The sequence below is a fragment of the Macaca nemestrina genome, chromosome 15, assembly GCF_043159975.1.
Source record: "Macaca nemestrina isolate mMacNem1 chromosome 15, mMacNem.hap1, whole genome shotgun sequence".
NCBI lineage: Eukaryota > Metazoa > Chordata > Mammalia > Primates > Cercopithecidae > Macaca > Macaca nemestrina.
This window is the reverse complement of record NC_092139.1, coordinates 10,854,556-10,872,985: the sequence shown is the minus strand read 5'-3', so window position 1 is coordinate 10,872,985 and position 18,430 is coordinate 10,854,556. Positions and strand designations below refer to the sequence as shown.

The 18,430-nt window shown below is 42.9% G+C and overlaps 1 long non-coding RNA gene across 1 annotated transcript; it reads left to right on the top strand.

Moving 5' to 3' along the window:
* Positions 1-522: 522 nt before the first annotated feature.
* LOC105470648 (uncharacterized) lies at positions 523-12,356 on the top strand. Its single transcript, XR_980653.3, has 3 exons — positions 523-620; positions 2,850-2,980; positions 11,061-12,356. It is a non-coding gene; the product is annotated as an uncharacterized lncRNA (long non-coding RNA).
* Positions 12,357-18,430: the final 6,074 nt, after the last annotated feature.

The window sequence follows — 18,430 nt, the reverse complement described above, 5'->3', positions numbered from 1 at the left end:
TCCCCGGGCCAGCCCTCTCGCTTTCCATGCCCGTCGTGGCTGCATGCGTTGTACCTAACACATTTAACCCGCGTTTCTTAAGAGTTCTGCAAAATGGTGTCTGTTGGTGTTTGCAAGGGAGGCTCCCGCTGGGCGTCCCGAGCTGGGTGGGAGCTGAGTGTGCGGTTCCCTAACGAGCTGGCGGCCGGGCTGAGCGGCTCTGAGCTCCGATTCTGACGGCTTGTCCTTCAGGTGACCTATATTATCTGGCACCTCAATTTGCTGGTCATAAAGAAAAAGTATCACTGGAAGAAAGAAAAAAAAAAATCCTAAGTGCTTGTGTACATGTTCTTTATTGAGAATATTAAACTCAGATGCCCTCTGCTGGGCAAGACGGGAAGGGGAGGCTGGGAGTAAGGAGGGCGGCCGGGAGGGCTCAGGAGAAGCCGGGACGGCCTCCTTCCTGTGTGATCTGTGGGCATGATTCAGGGCAAAGGGCGCCCATCGGAGCTGCTTTAGGCAAAGGGAAATACAAAACAAAACTGAAACCGCTGACAAGGAAATCATTTAGTTGGGGAGAAATGACAACTTCTTCACTTGGATTTTTTTTTTCCTGTTCCTAAAATTGTTGCTTTCGATAGGTGAGATGGAATGGGGGGGCGGGGGCGGGAAAGGAGGGAGATTGCTGGACACTGCTAACTTATTCATCAAGACAAAGGGTTTTGGGTTTCAGGGAAGTCCTAGCAAAGAGCATGGCTCAGTGGGGTAGAGAGGGTAGCCGAATTACCAGGACATTTTTGAGAGTGAAACAGGGTGCTATTGATGATGATGCCGAGACAGCAGGTATAGTCCAGGAGTGTCCCAGGCAAATCCGACTACCTAGTCCAGCACTGCTCAGAGAGAGCTTTCTAGGATGATATGAACGTTTTGCATCTATCCTGTCCTATCCATTTTATTTATTTATTTTCGAGACAGAGTCTTTCTCTATCACCCAGGCTGGAGTGCAGTGGCACGATCTCGGCTCACTGCAACCTCCAACTCCTAAATTCAAGCGATTCTCCTACCTCAGCCTCCCGAGTAGCTGGGATTACAGGCACCCGCCACCATGGCTGGCTAATTTTTGTATTTTTAGTAGAGACAGTGTTTCGCCATGTTGGCCAGGAAGGTCTCCAACTCCTGACTTCAGGTGATCCACCTGCCTCGGCCTCCCTGGGATTACAGGCGTGAGGCACCACGCCTGTCCTGTCCTGTCCTATATGGTAACCACCACCCACATGTGGCTACTGGGCTCTTGAAATGCAGCTACACAACTGTGAGGGAACGAATTTTTAACTTCATTTAATTTTTGTTATTCCGAATTAACATTTAAATAGTCACATGTGTCTAGTGGCTATCAGACAGTAGAGCTCTGGTCTTGTTATTCACAGGAACACACCACGACCCCCACTGACAGCAGCCAAGACCCCAGGAATAGGCTCGTTGGGAGAGGCCCTCCAGACAATTTACTGAATGAATAAAAACTCAGTAATCAAAAGCCACTGGGCTTAGTCTCTACAGAGATAGAAATTCACAACACTTCTTGGAGACTTATAGAAGCTTCGAGAAACACAACTTCTCCCAGGGAAAGTCAAGAGAGCAGTGTCATTTCTTATAAAATGTCCAAGGCCAATCTCAGGTCCTGGTGTCAGCCCTTGTGTGTGGCACTGGCACCAGCAGCCGGAAAGGTTACTTGTGACTTGTTTTCAGTGCTTTCTTGGGAGCGTCCTGAAAGCTGGCAGTGTTTCTGTCCGGTCAGAAGAGGCCTCATTCATTTGGGGTTGTACCAGCAACTTAAAAAGTTTTTTTTTTCTTCCCTCTCCCAGTGTTAATAGATTTTGAAAGAGGCATTTTTGTTTCTAATTACAAATTCCTGGGTGATGTCATTAAGCCTCCAAACACCCGGTGAGGGCGGCACTGAATAGAGAAAGACAATATGCTAACAAGTTATCTGAGGGTGTCAGAAAGAAATGATGAAAAACAGTACAGTTGGGGGAAATGTTTTCCAGCCTGCTTTCTGGTTTTAGCGACTGCATGGGAAGAGATAAGACACACATGGCTTTTATAAGGAGCCATTGGGATCTCTAGGGGACGTGAGGCAGGAGAAAAGAATTGGGCTGAAAGCATCCAATCATCACATATTCACTGAGAAAGAGATTACAATATAGCAAAGGAAGCTCTTCAAGGGCTCCTACAGGGACCTTTGGGGCAAAGATTCAGTGGGCTTTGGGACAGCTTGACTTCAACTAGATGGTATTTGAATAATCTGCTAGAGAGAAAACAGATATAGCACACATTGTCACATTTAGCGTTGAAACTCTCGGTTTGACTATGAGTAATGTTCAGCCATGCCCGGGGGTCAGGCCTACACTCACTCAGAAACAAGTGGGGAATTGAAGCAATTATTCAGATAATCCATAGACATAGCTACTGGCCAGTGCTGCATCCCTGACTTAGCCCAGAAACAGTAATGCTATTATAAGCTGTTGGTGATTTGTGGAGCAATCTTGAATTTAATAAGGAAAGGAGATTATAGAAAAATCCAGAATGCCAATGGGATGCATTCAGGTTGAGTCAGGCAGAGTAAGGTGGGAAATGGAGGGCCTCCCACCCCCACAAGGAACATCTTGCTTTAGGCCAAAATGGAAATAAAACTTTGGGTTGAAATTTTGCAGATGGTGCGTTTCTCCACATCACTGTTTTTACATGTGTAGTTGATAAATTTCATGTTGGATTGTATGTGGATCAAAAGGCAGAAAATGGTAAAATGGCACATTAAGAATTTTGAGATAATATGAATAAAATATTATTATTTACAGCTGTTTCTTAATTAGGACCTTCCCATGATTCTGAGTGGGCTAGCCAGCGGGAAAAATATGTTCATTTTCTTCAGTTGTTCAAAACTACTTTGAACAGAATATAGTTTACCTGCCTATAATGGAAAACCCAGATACCAGCCGCTTAGGTAAGATTTATGTTTCTCATTTACTGCATAATCTAGAGGTAGATAGCTAGAGGCAGAGGTATAATTCAGAGGTAACTACCTAGAGCTAGGTAGCTGCCTACCTCTACTCTACCCCGTCTCTACTAAAAATACAAAAAATAGCCAGGCATGTGCCTGTAATGCCAGCTACTCGGGAGGCTGAGGTGGGAGAATCGCTTGAACTCAGGAGGCGGAGGTTGCAGTGAGCCAAGATCGCGCCATTGCACTCCAGCCTGGGCGTCAGAGCGAGACTCTGTCTCAAAAAAAAAAAAAAAAAAAAAAAAAAAGAAATAAAGAAGGGAGACTCAGTTAGGCTCAATTAGGGGTAAGCATCAAATGGACTTTACCATTTCAAAGAATCTTTAAAACACGGAAAGTAGTAGTTGATGTGGTATGGATTTCAAGGCCAGATTTTTTGACTCTTCTCTGATCGTCACATCGTCTTCCAGGGAGACTGGCCGAAGGAATCACTGAAGTCTGCACTCCTGCAGGCTATCCCACCTCCACCTTTAAGGAACTTTTGGGGAAGCCCCAATCAATGATTCTGACATCTCATTGGCCAGAGGTCTGTTAAATGGCCCGCCTAGTTGCAAAGGAAGCTGGGAAATGTAGTTTTCATCGCCCACACCTACCAAGTTGAAATCATGTTATTAATACTAAGAAGGAGACTCAGTCGGGAGCGGTGGCTCACTCCTGTAATACCAGCACTTTGGGAGGCTGAGGCAGGCGGATCACCTGAGGTCAGGAGTTCAAGATCAGCCTGGCCAACATGGTGAAACCCCATCTCTAGTGTAACTACAAAAATTAGCTGGGCATGTGCCTGTAATCCCAGCTACTCGGGAGGCTGCGGGAGGGGGAGAATCGCTTGAACCCGGGAGGCGGAGGTGGCAGTGAGCTGAGATCACGCCACTGCACTCCAGTCCAGGCAACAGAGCGAGACTCTGTCTCAAAAAAAAAAAAAAAAAAAAAAAAAAAGGGGAGACCCAATTAGGGGTAGCATCGTAAGTCTAAAGTAAAGTAGACTTTAACATTTCAAAGAATCTTTAAAACACGGAAATTTGTGTCTAGTTTTACAAAAATCATCCTAATTCAGTAGTTTATAGGAGCAACTTTTATTTGTAACTAATTACCATGGAGCAAAATAATCATTATGTATAATAATTATATATATCGAGGAGACAGTTAAGGGGTGTGTGTGTGTGTGTGTGTGTGTGCTCTAAGAATGTGAACCTCATTCTTACTGGGTGAACTTCACTACACTTCTCCTGGGGGTTTTAAATAAATTAGGTGTGTCTTTGTCCGTCAGCAACTCAGTCTCCCTCTATTAGCATCTGTGCTGAGTAGTACACTCCTGAGAACTAAATGAAGAGCTTCAGTAGTAGTTTCGTAAACCTGAAATGCAGTGTCTAGAGCAAGTTCAACTTCATTAGCGATTTGAAGAGAGATTTATTGAGCCAAAGGGAAGACCTCTCTGAATGGAGTTTGTCTGCCTTGATTTAAGTAACGAAAACAACCATGGCATTTGAGTGGTGGTTAGGTTCAGGTCTGAAACACTTTCTTTGTGAGTCAACTGTTATTAGTGGTGGAAGAAAGGATGGGGATGAAGGGAAGGGCCGGGAGTAGAGACTGTGGCGGGGCATAGGGGCTGATCACACAGGGTCTTGTGGGCACATTAACAGATTGAATTTCGGCCTGTGGTTCAGTGGTTGGAAGCTCCTTCAGGGCCAGGCAGTAACATCTGTGCATGAGGCTGGCCAGGTACAGAAATAGAGAAAGTAGAAAAACTGCAGAACTGTAAAGCATGTGACTCCCCAAAGCAATGGTCACTACCTGGCTCTAGAAGACTGATTCCATGGGAGACTAAAGACCCCCTGCTAAAAGCCAGTTAGATTTTTTTTTTTTTTTTTTGATACAGAGTCTCGATCTTGTCACTCAGGCTGGTGTGCAGTGGCAAGATCTCAGCTCACTGCAACCTCCGTCACCCAGGTTCAAGCTACTGTCCTGCCTCAGCCTCCTGAGTAGCTGGGATTACAGGTGTCTGCCACCATGCCCGGCTAATTTTTGTATTTTTAGTAGAGACAGGGTTTCACCATATTGGCCAGGCTGGTCTTGAACTCCTGACCTCAGGTGATCCGCCTGCCTCGGCCTCCCAAAGTGCTGGGATTATAGGTGTGAGCCATCGCGGCTAGGGCAAATTAGATTTATCAGGAAAAGCCCAATAGCTAAATACTTATATGAAATCTGACTTCATAATATTGGATCAAATTTTATAATGTTGGGTCAAGTGCTGAACAAAGGTGGCCACAGTTAGCAACTGTTTGATGGGCAACATGGCACCAGCAAGTGTCTCTGAGCAGGGAAGACATGGATGCTCTCCCTTTCTCCTCCTCTCTCCGCCTCCACCTCTTCCTTCTCCCCTCCCTGCCTCTTCTGACATGAGGTTCTCTCCAGCAGCCATGGCAAGAATGCTTTTCAATGGAGCAGAGGGTAGCACAAGGCAGGTAGGGTAGGCATCACCTAATGGCAGGAAAGCCAGTTAGGATGTTCTGGTCACAGTCAGGATTTGATTTGTTGGGAGTTGGAATTAAGGAAGTGACAGGAAGGACAGTAGGGTGGGCTGAATTCTGGAATGATGTCTCAGGTGGAATCATGGGACTGGTGTCTGATTGGATAAGGCACAGGTGGGTGTCAGGAAAGGGAGGATTTGAGGAGGGCAGTGATTGTGTTTGAGGTCGAAGTCACCGTCTGGGATCTTGGCAGCTGAACCTGCTCCACAGGGGTGTTTTGTTGAACAAAAGGAATTAAAATTTCTTTTGAATTGATTTTCAATTCTTAAGAAAATGCGAGCACTTATATTTAAAGTCTGATTTCCACCTCCTTTTGAGAAAAAGAAATCTGAGAGTATTCGGCATAGATTCCAATAAAGCAACAACAGCTGGAGCTGGGCGGTGGGGTGGGGGCTTGGGTACTGGGGGAGGTACATGGATTCCTCAGTATTTCTTTGCCCTGCCTGCCTTCCGTAAGTATTTGAGTCTGTGACCTGTGAGGGAACTGGTTGTGCCAGTCATAGGAATATACGAGATCATTCAGCACAACAAGGAGAATTCCAGGCAACAATCACATTTCAGGATGGACAGAAAAGGGGAAGATTGCAAAGGGGATTTAGAAGTTTGGGCTTCGAGAGAGGGAAAGCAACAGGAAGGCAAAGTGGAATAAAAGTTAGAAGTGGGGAACCTGCTGTACGAGGCTACTGAAGAGCCGAGTAGCATGGGGTTGAAATGGGTTGTTCATGTGAATGTGCTGCGTTGTGGTGGTGGTGGGGAGGTTGTTGGAGCCCATTAATGTTAAAAGGAAAAGTGTGCACTGGATCAGCCTGCAGGTGCAATTCTCTGTATCTGCCCTAGAGAAATGAGATTCTCATGGGTGCACAGGGAGAAGGGTGCCGTTTGTTGTATTATTGTTTGTTTCAGTGAAGAACTAGAAACAACCTAAATGTCCATCAGGAGTTCAAGACCACCCTGGCCAAGAGACCAGCCTGGCCAACATGGGAAAACCCCATCTCTACTAAAAATACAAAAATTAGCTGGGCATGGTGGCAGGCACCTGTAATCCCAGCTATTCGGGAGGCTGAGGCAGAAGAATTGCTTGAACCCCAGAGGCAGAGGTTGCAGTGAGCTAAGATCGTGCTATTGCACTCCAGTCTGGGCAACAGAGCATGAGTCCATCTCAAAAAAAAAAATAAAATAAAATAAAAAAATAAAAAAGTAAAAAAAAGTGAATTTAAGGCCGGGCGCGGTGGCTCAAGCCTGTAATCCCAGCACTTTGGGAGGCCGAGACAGGCGGATCACGAGGTCAGGAGATCGAGACCATCCTGGCTAACATGGTGAAACCCCGTCTCTACTAAAAAATACAAAAAAACTAGCCGGGCGAGGTGGTGGGCGCCTGTAGTCCCAGCTACTCGGGAGGCTGAGGCAGGAGAATGGCGTGAACCCGGGAGGTGGAGCTTGCAGTGAGCCGAGATCCGGCCACTGCACTCCAGCCTGGGCGACAGAGCGAGACTCCGTCTCAAAAAAAAAAAAAAAAAAAAAAGTGAATTTAATATTTACTTTTAAGTTGTTAATTATCATTTTAACTAAGAAAGTGCTGTCGTGTATCACTTGTGCAATTAGAAATTAAAGCATAGCACAATGAATTTAGTGTTTTGCAAGGGCTGTTTCAGCAGTTATGGGAGTGGAAGATAGATTACAACATTCTGGGAAGTAAATGGGAGGTAAAGAGGCAGAAATTGAAATTAAGGGGAAGAGAAACAGGGTGGGGGAAGAGAGTCAAGGGAAACTTCTGTGTTGGTTTGCTTTTAACTGGAGTGACCCAAAAACTTACTAAAAGGGCATGTTGGCTTCTCCTCAGAGGGCGTTGCTGCTACGGTACAGCAATGGAATTTGTTTCTGAGCTGAGATCACTCCTGTAATTTACATCCCAACTCTTCTGATACAGAAAAGCCTAGAAGGAAGTTGGTGTGAAATAAAAATAGTTTGAATGGTGGAATCAAACTATAATCTCTGTATAAAGGCTAAACATCTGTATGGGGAAATGTTGCTTGAAATAGGATACAAAGGAATGTCCGCCAATAGAGAAATTATTAAATGTTATAATAATCTATAGAGTAGACTATTAGGTAGTTGTTAAAAATCATGTTTTCCAAGTTTTAGAAAAATTTTAGAACATGGGAAAATGCTGATAATACAATGTTTAATTTTAAAAGTGCATACTACAAAACTTTTTATGCAGTTGAGTGCTTACAAAATAGTATTTACGCATAAAGGAAAAAAAGAAGGAAAAGTAGTTAAAATGTTAACAGTGGTTCTTTCTGGGTGATGGGGAAATTGGTGATTTTATTTTTCATGCATTTCTGTTGACACAACAATTTTCCATCAAAAACATGATTGCTTTTATAATTCCCCAAAGGAACTGTTTTTAAAACTGTAGTTTGAAAATCATTTAGGAGGGAAGACAGCCAAGGAAGGGTTCCTGTTTGGCAAGCAATCGGGCAGGCAGGCCCTAAGCAGCCTGGGCTTGGATTTTGGAGTCTTTTTTCTCCCACTTTTTCCCCAAATACCAAATGTCAGGCCTCCACACAGTTAAAAGGACCTAGAACCATCAACTTCCCCAAGACCGGGTAACAAAAGTCAACTCTTTCCCGCTCCTAACTCAAGGGGGTGTTGTGTGTTCTTAACTTTGTAAGAGAAACACAGAACTCTAGGGAGCTGTAGACACAAGCTAACAACAAAGATGTGGCCCCTGTCTCCTCATGCTGACCTGAACATTCAGAGAGAAGGACTCTGCCTGCCTCCCTCATACTGACCCCCGCTGCTTTCCCCAACGTGGCGGGAGGCGATGCAGCCTTGTGATTCAGTCTGCAAACTGGGAATCACGCACTCCCATTTGGAATCTTTGCTTTTTTGCTTAACAGCTCTGTGGCTTCTGGCAAATTCTATAACCTCCTTACACCTCAGTTTTCTCATGTGTAGAAAGGAGATGAAGAATCCCACCTCACTGTGTTCCTCTGAAGATTAAATGGAATATATCCAGGGTAGAACATGTAACAGTTACTGAATCAATGATTTCATTCTCAGGTTCTCTAATTTTGTTTTCTTTTCATCCTGCCTTATGGCCATAATTCAGGTGATAAAATAAGAAAGGACATGGCTGGCTGTGGTGGCTCTTGCCTGTGATCCCAGAACTTTAGGAGGCCAAGATGGGAAGACTCCTTGAGGCCAGGAGTTCAAGACCAGCCTGAACAACATAGCTCAAAACAGTCTCTACAAGAAAATTAAAAGATTGCTGGGCATGGTGGCATATGCCTGTAGTCTCAACTACTTAGGAGGCTGAGGCAGAAGGATCTCTTGAGCTCAGGAGTTTGAGGTTGCAGTGAGCTGTGACTGCGCCACTGCACACCAGCCTGGGTGGCAGATCAAGGCCTTGTCTCTTAAAATAAATAAATAAATACATACATAAATAATAAAAAAAGGATAAAGAAAAGAGAGTTTAAGGAGAAAGATTCTCTCTCTCTCTCTTTTTTTTTTTTGAGATGGAGTCTCTCTCTGTTGCCCAGGCTGGAGTGCAGTGGCACGATCTCGGCCCACCTCAACCGCTGCCTCCTGGGTTCAAGCAATTCTGCCTCAGCCTCCTGAGTAACTGGGATTACAGGTGCCTGCCACCATGCCTGGCTAAGTTTTGTATTTTTAGTAGAAACAGGGTTTCGCCATGTTGGCCAGGCTGGTCTTGAACTTCTGATCTCAGGTGATCCACTCGCCTTGGCCTCCCAAAGTGGTGGGATTACAATTGTGAGCCACCGTGCCCGACTCACTGTGGCTTTCTAAAGCCAGACTTAGAGTTAACCAGATCTGCTGAGATCTTTCCTTACTTACACCTACTAAAGTTGAATTTATTGTTCTTTTGTTAATGCATACATCAAAATACTCATATCTTTTATTAATCTCAGATAAAAGATCACTAGAGTATTGCAGGAATTGTTTCTAATACAACTTTTTTGGATGAGGGGAAAGCAGCTTTTCAAAATGAAAATGAGGTCACTATTTCATTCATGGAACTGTCATCTTGTGAAATTCATTTTATTACAACCTGATCTTATAAAAAGAATCTCATTTTGGTTTAACTTTTTTAGGCTCCCTTACAGATAACTTAAAAGTTTAGCTGAGAGTATTTATTTCCAAATTCCACAGTTGTCTTAAGAAATTTTAGAAAAAAGGCAAAACACTGTGTACTAAACGGTTCAATGTGGTGTTATCTAAAATAGTGTGGTTTGTAGTGATTCCATGTATAATAGTACAGCAAAAGAAAAATGACTTATTCAAGGCTTGTTACATTGACACCATGAGATATCTTGTAGCCATACAATTGTAATCGTGTTGTTTATGAGGAAAAAGAAACCAAAGCAAAATATATCTGATATAATTTTAGGTACACAAAGCATAAAACAAAATAGTTTGCACTGAACTGGGGAGTCAGCCAGTAAGCATTTTATTGAGTGCCTACTATATGCCAGCTACTTTCGTAAGTACGAAATGATCTATGTAAAAAATATTTGCAGGGACTGTGAAAAATTAAGATTGTGCCAGGGGAATGGGATTATGATGGTTGCTTTTCCATTCTCTCCTCTAACATTTAAAAATACGTTGTGGTTTCATAATACAGAAAAATACACGTCTGAAACAGCATCATAATAACAATTGCAGATGCTGATTCTGTGCTAGCTTGATGCCAGGCACTGCTCTGAGCAGTGTGTGTCTGTATCTGATTTCCTTCTATGATGATGGTATTATCACCATAGAACAACACCATTATTATCATAATAGCACCACCCCTATTTTATAGTGAAGAAGCTGAGACAAGATGTTCTAGCTCAGTGTCTTAGCTTGAACAAGCTCTCACACTTAGCTCAGCGGGAGAGTTGAGTTGTAGATTCCACGTTCTTAACCAAGACTTCAAGCATATCACACAAGGGTCTGCAACTCAATTATGCACGTGGCAGCTCCCATAGTATTTTCTCGACATCTGGCCTTTGGAGTGGCTCCCTTCCATTACACTGGGGTGTTCTGTGCTTTTCTTAATTTATCACTCCCCTAAATATTTACTCACAGGCAATACTCGATCAGGCACTGAATAAATCAATCAATTCCCCTCTCATAAAAGAGGCCAGGAGGCCAGGCTGGTGGCTCACACCTGTAATCCCAGCACTTTGGGAGGCCGAGGCGGGCGGATCATGAGGTCAGGAGATCGAGACCATCCTGGCTAACACTGTGAAACCCCGTCTCTACTAAAAATACAAAAAATTAGCCGGGAGTCGTGGCAGGCACCTGTAGTCCCAGCTATCAGGAGGCTGAGGCAGGAGAATGGTGTGAACCCGGGAGGCGGAGCTTGCAGTGAGCGGAGATCGGCCACTGCACTCCAGCCTGGGTGACAGAGCGAGAGTCTGTCTCAAAAAAAAAAAAAAAAAAAAAAAAAGGCCAGGGATAATGTTGTTCACTTTCTTTTCTTTCAGAAGTGTCTGTCAGTTTCCTGAAATTTTCACAGAATTTTTCCTGCATGCCCACCACTCCAAGTTTCAACAGACAAGGCTAACTCAGTTCACTAGACAAGTAAGCACTTAAACTGAGAAGGCAGTGATAAACACAGGAAGTTATTTCACCCTGGGAATATTCCGGAAACCAACTTTGAATAATTGCTTCATGTTCAGTTGGACACAAGTTCACTCCCAGGTTGACTCACGTATGTAAATGCTCCTGACTACCGTCTGACTGCATCGTACACACACCCCTACCTTTCCAAAATGCTAACTACGCAGCATAAATCAGCCACTCCTGATTCAGAGCCCTGAGTCCTTCGTCATCAACCTGGGCTCCTGCCTTTGTCTCCTACCCTCATCCAGTCCAACAGCAAACCCCACCCTCTCCATCTTCCAAATAGATCCAGAATCTGGTCACTCTTCACAATCCTGCAGCAGCACCTCGGTCAAATTCCAGTCATCGCTGAGCTGCACGACAGCGACAGCCTCCAAACTCCTCTCCCCGTTTCCTCCATTGGAAGGCTTGGCGCTGATCTGACTTAAATTTTAAAAGACTCATTCTAGCCGCTGTGTGGAGGGCACACTGGAAGCTCACCTCTTTCTCTGGACCAATTTCTATCTGCTTTTTTCCTTCACATCTAAAATAGGTGCTCCCCAAGGATTTGGCTCCTGATCATATATATATGTATATTTGTAATGGAGTCTCACTCTGTCACCTAGGCTGGAGTGCAGCGATCTCAGTTCACTGTAACCTGTGCCTCCCGGGTTCAAGTGATTCTCCTGCCTCAGCCGTCTGAGTAGCTGGGACTACAGGCGTGCACCACCACGCCCGGCTAATTTTTGTATTTTTAGTAGAGATGGGGTTTTGCCATGTTGGCCAGGCTGGTTTTGAACACCTGACCTCAGGTAATCCACCTGCCTCGGCCTCCCAAAGTGCTGGGATTACAGGCGTGAGCCACTGTGCCTGGCCACTGATCCAATATTTTATAAAGCCTGTGAAGAGGATGACTAATTCGTGGAATCACAGGTTTTAATACGTTCAGGGGTACTGGACTCAGCAACTTGCAACTGGTTATTTACTGCAGGGATTCTCAGAGCCTTTAATATCCGCACGTGTCCCGGGGTTCCTCAAGAGAAAGACAACAGCGGGTGTTTTCAAACCATGCTGTTGTCTCAGATTCCTCCAGGGCTTGCTCCCTTTGTCCTTCAGGTTCATGCTCCATGTCACCTCCTCAGAGAAGCTGTCGCTGGCTATCCATCACATCCTGTCCCCTTTCCCTGATTTAGTATTTTGGTATATGTAGCATTTATCAACATTAATAAAACTATATCTCTTTTTTCCTATTAATTACTATTATTTTTGCTTATGTAACCTCTTGAATTACCTTTGCTCATTGGTTTCTGCTAGGAAACCAATGAGCAAATGGATTCTGGAGTCAGTAACCCAGAATCTATTAATATAACCTTCAGGAGTGTACACGACGAAGTTATATTCTGTCCTGCTTAGCCTTCAGTGGTCACACGTTTTTTGTTTTCTGTTAGACAAAACAAAACACCCAAAAACGTGTGACCACTGAAGGTCAAACGTGTGACCCTGCTCTGTTACCCAGGCTGGAGTGTAGTGGTGCCATCTCAGTTCCCTGCAACCTCCGCCTCCCAGTCTCAAGCAATCCTACCATCTCAGCCTCCTGAGTAGCTGGGACTAAAGGCACACACCACCATGCCCAGCTAATTTTTTTTGTATTTTTTTTTGTAGACAGAGTTTTTGGTCTTGTTGCACAGGCTGGAGTGCAATGGTGGGATCTCAGCTCACTGCAACCTCCGCCTCCTGGTTTCAAGCAATTCTCCTGCCTCAGCCTCCCAAGTAACTGGGATTACCAACCAAGCCTGGCTAATTTTGTATTTTTAATAGAGATGGGGTTTCTCCATGTTGGCCAGGCTGGTCTTGAACTCCCAACCTCAGGTGATCTGCCCACCTCGGCCTCCCAAAGTATTAGGATTACAGGCATAAGCCACCATGCAGGGCCTTTTTTTGTATCTTTAGTAGAGATGCGGTTTTGCCATGTTGCCCAGGCTTCTTTCAAACTGCTGAGCTCAAGCAGTCTGCCCACCTTGGTCTCCCAAAGTATGGGATTACAGGTGTGAGCCACCGTGCCTGGCCTTTGTTTTTCCTGTTTATGATCTGACTTTCCCTACTAGACTGTAAGCTCCAGGAGAGCAAGAACTTTGTCTGTCTTGCTCTCTGTGCATCTTCAGTTTCTAGAACAGCACCTAACATGTAGTAGGTTCACTCACTAAATCCTTGTTGAATGGACACAGGTGCGTTAATTTTCTATCATTATGTGGCAAATCACCGCAGAGTTAGCCACTTAAAACAATACCCATTTACTATCTAACAGTTTGAGACTCTGGGTATAAGTTAGCTGGATCCTTCGCTTTGAGTCTCACTAGGCTGAAATCAACATATTGGTCAGAGTTGTAATCTCATTTGAGGCCTGAGTCCTCTTCTGAGCTCACCAGTTTTTGACAGAATTCAGTTCCTGGCAGTTGCAGGACTGAGGAACTCAGCTCCTAGAGCTCCTAGTTGGCTGCTATGTTGTTCTCTCCACAGCATGGCGGTTTGCATTGTGTCCCATACAAGGCCATGGGACAACATCTGCTGCTGCTTCCCTAGTTCCTTTTAAGGGATCACCTGATTAAACCAGGCCTACCCAGGATAATCTTCCTCTTGATTAAATCAAAGTCAACTGACTGGGGACCTTAGATACAACATTCTTTTACCTTTGTCATCTAACTTAATCATAGTAGTGATAGCTCATCAATTCAAAGGTCCAGCCAATGTTCCAGGTTCGGGGATTATGGATGCCATGTACACCAGGTCAAGGAGGGGACAATCTTGGGGACCACTTTAGAATTCTGCCTACCAGATTGTGAAGCTTTAGATCCCTTAGAATACCTTATAGGATTGGTGGTCCTCTGGGAAATGCTTTGAGAAATGTGCTTTCTCTTCCTCAATTCATCAACCTCATTTCTTAAACTAGAGAGCATATCTGCAGAGAGCTCTGGGGGCTGAGCAGGTAAGAAGAGTTCTGTGGGGATTGTGTAAAAGTGAGACTAAGCCCCAGCAAAGGGGGAGGGTCGTTTGGTGTCCTAGATTTTGTCCATGATCCTCCAACTTCCAATATTTCAAGAGAACATGGAAATCTGAATTTGCGTATGCATTTTTCTGGTATTTAAATCTTGGAAACAAATTCAAGTTTTAGCAGAATGCGTTGCCTCTTCCCCGAAGAAACATGATTGTAGGCTGTACTGGGGAGGCTGCATTTGAAAATTGTGCTGAAATGATCACTGTCTTTTGAAGGCTGCGGCATCCATCTCTTTGACTTGAAACTCTTCTCTGAGGTGTCATTTACATTTCTACTTGCTTGCATGGTGGAAATGTTTCTTGTGCTCAGAACAGAAAGTCCACTAACAGTTTCATCATATTTTTACTCCCTCCTCATAGTCACATGTCCTTCCTGGTGGGGTTAAGGGTTTTCACATACACCTGTTCAACCAACCTCAGACAGACCTCAGTGATGTTTATGACTTGTTCTGTCTCTGTGACTTTCCTAACATCCAACTGGGGTGGATGGGGTGAAAAAAATCTCTCTTAGAAAAGCTGCTTGAAGCCCTCTCTCCTGGCAGGAGGGCAGGAGGATTTATTTACGGAGAAAGTTTGCTTTTTCCTTGGAAAATCATGCTAATAGAACTTGAATTACAGAATTTAAAGCCTGTCAGGGAGAAAGTGACAAATTAACCTCCTGGAGGAGAAATGGAAAAATATGTCTTATGAATGATCAGATTCTGTCCCTTCCCTGCCGAAAATGTTCTAGCATCTTCCTATCATGTTCAGGCTACAATCCAGGTCTTACCATCCTGGTTACAAGGCCTTTCTGGTTTCTGACAGCCTGTCCAACATTATGCAAGAGCATACAAGCTCTTTTCAATGTGTCAAATGTGCATTCACCTTAGGGCTTGTGCAGTACCTCTTCAAGCCCTAAGGTTGTGCAGTACTTGTGCAGTACCTTTTGTCTGGAATGCTTTTCTTCCTCATATTTGCATGATTCACTCCCCATTCTATGGAACTCTCTGGTCAAATGTCATCTTGAAAGAGCCTTTCCCTGATCAACCCAACTAAATTCACGTGGCCTTTACTCTGTATTACTCTGTATCACTCTGTATTACTCTGCTTTTTCATTTACTAATAGCATATTCCACTTTTTGACATCTTATCACTAGTGGTTTGTTTACTGCCTGTTTCCTATACCAAAATATAAGCTCTTTGAAGGGAAGAACTTTGTTTTGTTCACTTCTTTATTCTAAGAAATTAGAACAGTGCCTGATCCACAGCATAGATTCTCAGTAAATATTTATTGAATGAATGAATGAATGAATGAATGAATGCAAAGATGGATGAACAAATGAATGGTAGTTAATCTGACAATAAGAGGTGTTGCATCTCTGCAAAGAGATGTTTTGTTGTACATTTGTTTTCTTTTCATAACTGTCTTCTCTTATCTTTATTATCTCCCTGTTTCTAATTTTTCTAGGTTTGATTGCTTTTATTTTTCTAAGTTTCTAAAGTGTGTTCTTAGGTCATTGATTTTCTTCCTCTCTTGTTATCTAATATGTGTATTTAAAGATAAACATTTCCCTATAAGCACAGCTTTAGCTGAATGCTACATTTTGATATGTCAAATAAATATTTTCTAATTTCTACTGTGATTTCTCTTAAATCACGAGCTATTTGAATTGTTTTGCCTAATTTCCAATTACTTAGACATTTTCTTATCCTTATTGATTTCTAGCTAATTCTACTGTAGTCAGAGAACATATTGTGTGCTTTCAGCATCTGAAGTTTGTTGAGACCTACTCCATAGTCCAGTATGTGACAACTTTTGTTAAATGTTCCATGTGCACTTAGAAAAAGAAGATGCACTGGGCAGTTACTGGTTGATTTGTTCTACAAATGTCAGTTAGGCCAAGTGTGTAAATAGTGCTGGTCAAAATTTCTCCATTCTTACTGACTTATTATCTTTTTGTTTATCAGTTGTTGATAGAAATATGTTAAAGCCTACCTCTATAATTGTGGATTTATATCTCCTTTTAGATCTGGCAGTTTCTGCTTTATGTATATTGAAGCTATTCTAGTAGCTACTGTAGATTTAGAATTGCTTTTTCTGGTAGGATTGACTCTTTTCGTTATTGTAAGATAATCCTCTTTATCTTTTATGTTGCCTCTTTTCTTAAAGTGTATTCCATCTGATACTAGAATAGCTACACTAGTTTTCTTTCGATTAGTATGTTCATGAAATATCTGTTTCTATCTTTATTTTCATCTTTTCTGTGTGCTTATATTTAGGTCTTATCTCTTGTAAGAAGATTATATTTGTTTTTTTTTTTTTTTTTTTTTTTTTTTTGAGACGGAGTCTTGCTCTGCCGCCCAGGCTGGGGTGCAGTGGCCGGATCTCAGCTCACTGCAAGCTCCGCCTCCCAGGTTTACGCCATTCTCCTGCCTCAGCCTCCCGAGTAGCTGGGACTACAGGCGCCCGCCACCTCACCCGGCTACTTTTTTGTATTTTTTAGTAGAGACGGGGTTTCACTGTGTTAGCCAGGATGGTCTCGATCTCCTGACCTCGTGATCCGCCCGTCTTGGCCTCCCAAAGTGCTGGGATTACAGGCTTGAGCCACCGCGCCCGGCCGGGTTTTTGTTTTTTATTTAGCATACAATCTATCTGTCTTTTAATTGGAATATTTAGTCTATTTACACGTAAAGTAATTATTAGTATAGTACTATCAGGATATTAATATATTATTGTTTTAATTAGTCTCAACTTTTACAAGTTCCCCATTTTCTCCTTTCTGACCTTTTAAATTAATGAAGTCTTTTTTCAATCATTGTGCTTCTCCTATTAGCTTGTTTTTTTCTATATTTTTTATTACCTTATAGATTACAATGATAATTCCTGACTTATCAGGATCTAATAAAATTAGTATATTTGCTAGCTCTCAGGCAATAAAAGAATTTGAAACATGCTTAGTACCTTTTTTTTTCCTTGACTATCTTTTGTGTTATTGCTACCATGTATTTTAACTCTACATATATTGTATTTTATTTTATATTTTATTTCTTTTTGAGATAGAGTCTTGCTCTGTTGCTCAGGCTGGAGTGTAGTGGCACAGTCTTGGTTCGCTGCAACCTCTGCCTCCTAGGTTCAAGTGATTCTCCTGCCTCAGCCTCCCGAGTAGCTGGGACTACTACTGTGCCACCATGCCCGGCTAATTTTTGTATTTTTAGTAGAGACGGGGTTTCACCGTGTTGGCTAGGCTGGTCTCAAACTCCTGACCTGAAGTGATCCACCCACTTTGGCCTCCCAAAGTGCTGGAATTACAGGTGTGAGCCACCACACCTGGCCTTCTATATATATTTTAAATCCCAGAAGACATTATTATGATCTTTTAACATAGTTGGTATTCGTTTAGATTTACCGACACATTTATCCTTCTGTTGCTTTTAATTCTTTCCTACATTTTTATTCTTCCATCTGAGATCATTTTATTTTTTTCTTAAAGGGTATCTTTTAGTATTTCTTTTAGTAAGGATCTGCTGGTAATATAGTAACTTAGTTTTTGTTTATCTGAAAACATAGTTATCTTCAATTTTGATAGCTATTTCTTACTAGGTGTAGAACTATAGGTTGCCAGGGGTTTTTTCAACCCCCCTTTTTTTTTCTTTCTTCTTTTCTTTTTCTTTTCCATCTTATCTTTTGTTTTTTTAAGGAGTTTGTCCTAAGACTTTCATTAGCTCTGCTGAAAGTCAACTGTCAGTCTTATTGTTGCTTTCAATTGAAGTGGAGCGCTTTATCTCTCTTTTAGGATGCCTTCAAGGTTTTTGTCTAGCTTTTATATTTGTACTTAGTAGGTAAGACAGTCTGCAATTATGTAGCCATTTTCCCAAGATAAATTTTACATATTAAATGGCTTTGGTTTTCCACAGATGATGTTAGAGACAGCAGGTAGAGGTAGAGGGAATGAAGGGAGATCAAATCGAGAGAGGTTAAGCTAGAGGAAGTAGCTTCACCTAAGGTGAGTAGACCCTAGACAATCGGCAGAATGCTGGGCCAAAGGAAAGACACAGGGGGCAGGATGGCATTTTCTGAAGATAAATGACCCCAGAAATTCAGACACTGTGATATCCAATATTCATTTTATGTCTCTATTGTGTTGTATTTCCCTTAAGTAAGTGAGTCCAGAGAGGATAATCAGCCTGTCCATCAAACAGCCAGTCAGAGGGATAGGCTGAC